At 43.2% G+C, this 1,915-nt stretch overlaps 1 pseudogene; it reads right to left on the reverse strand.

Annotated features, from left to right (window-relative positions):
* Positions 1-962: 962 nt before the first annotated feature.
* On the reverse strand, positions 963-1,074 carry LOC120101351 (small nucleolar RNA SNORA17; annotated as a pseudogene).
* Positions 1,075-1,915: the final 841 nt, after the last annotated feature.

Genomic DNA, 1,915 nt, shown 5'->3' on the forward strand with positions numbered 1-1,915 from the left:
CTACACAGCAGACAAAACAGAAGGCCTGATTTACCATGTTCCCACACTCACAGTATGCTCACATGCATCCTGACCATCAGAGTCAGCTCTACTGTGATGCTCAGGTGAGGTGCAGGGCCTGTTTTTTTGAGTGCTGCAGCAAGTGAAGAGCAGGGACAACTTTCCTGTTCTCATGACCTGGTTGGAGCTAACTCTCCCAAATGTTACTGGTTGCAAGGGCAAAAGGGAGGGGAAGGAAATCTCTCCCTTGCCAACAACTCACACCAGACAAGAGGCAGGGCCAGCTCTCCCACATTCATACCCCTGCAGCCAGCTCATGGGCAACTTCCACATCTAGGGCCATCTATACTGTGGTGTCTAGGTAAGGGACAGGGCCAGTTCTCCTGCTCTGATGAACTTGAGGCCAGATATCCCACCTGTCACAGGTGGCAATGGTAGAGTAGGTGTCTCCCACTTGTCCACTCTACCACATGGAGAGGAGTGGTAAGACCAGGTCTCACTCATGGTGCTATACTTGGGACCAGCTCACCCACAAATCATACAATGTGCATTCTTGCTCTCCGGAGCAGCTGTCTAGGGGTGGGTGGGGTCAGCTATTTTGCTTTCATGTCTCCAGCAGCAGCTTTCCCACAATATCTAGATGAGGGATTGGGGCCAGTCCTCAGTCACTGACATGATGCTGGGTAGCCTGAGATGTCTGCCTGGCCTTTGGTGGTAACAGACCTCTACTGCTGCAGGGACATGGACCCACATGTGGCCCTAGGTGGCAGCACCAGTTAGGATCCCAGCATGATTAGTGATTGGATTACTAGGACAACAGTGGGGTTCTTTAATCTCTGGATTGTTCTCCATCATGTTCACATGAGCCTGCAAGGTGCTGACTAGTTGTCATCCTAGGGTACGTCTCTGTCCAGGACCCCTGGCACCAGACTGGTGGTTGTCTAAGGCTTACATTTTCAGGGAATATTAGGCTAAAAATCATTCAGATAGGCAGAACATTGTCCTTCTCCCTTCTGCTACCTCCTGACATACATGTGACACATCAGCCACAGCTGCTACACTCCTAGAGTCAGGAATGACTTCATATTCTTTTGACAAAGTTGAACCTAACAAATAGCCCTGTCCATTGGATGACTATTCTGTTGTTAGACTATGAACAGTTATTGATGAAAAAAGTAAATATAAATAGTCAATGGATATAGTTTTTAAACATCAAAGTTGATAAATATTTAAAAATAAAGTTGCTAAAATATTTAAAGGTTAAAATGTAGTTGACATGTATTTAGCTGAATGCAAACAACAGATATTAACAATTCCTCTTTAAAGCGTAAGAAATATAGCTTAAGAAAGAAATCAAGCTTTCTGTTTTGATTTCCTGTCAGGCTTTCTCCTGAGCGGAGAAAAGGGACAGAAGAGATGAATGTGGTGCCTCTTGGTTGAAGCTTGGGAAGGTACTGTCGTGATTAAAACAAATTTATAGAAAAATGTACTTGTTGTAAATGGGATAAATTGATTCATAAAAATATAGTGATGTCATAACCTGGAAGCCAGGCAGCTCTGCCAGGATTCTCTGCAAAGGCTACCCTACAGCTAGAACAGAATGCATCTTCCTACTGTTCAATTCATAGCATTTTCAATAGAATGATGAAATTAGTATTCATTGGTAAATATGCCTTCAGGGGACAGAGTAGGTGTGCGTTCATTGGTAGTCTGATGGGAAATCTTACTGCATTCCATGTCAGGGGTTAGGCAATAAAAGCATTTCATTTTGAGGTTAAAATCCATTTCAGTCAACTAGATTGCAAATAATTACATCATAGGACCAACTCACAATTTTCTAGTTTTGGAGAAGGCAGAATTTTAATGAAATTTGGGTTATAATAGCAATTTAAAATAATGATAGACATGGACAGTA

The sequence above is a fragment of the Rattus norvegicus genome, chromosome 2 (genome assembly GCF_021556685.1).
Source record: "Rattus norvegicus strain SHRSP/BbbUtx chromosome 2, alternate assembly SHRSP_T2T, whole genome shotgun sequence".
Taxonomy (NCBI): Eukaryota; Metazoa; Chordata; class Mammalia; order Rodentia; family Muridae; genus Rattus; species Rattus norvegicus.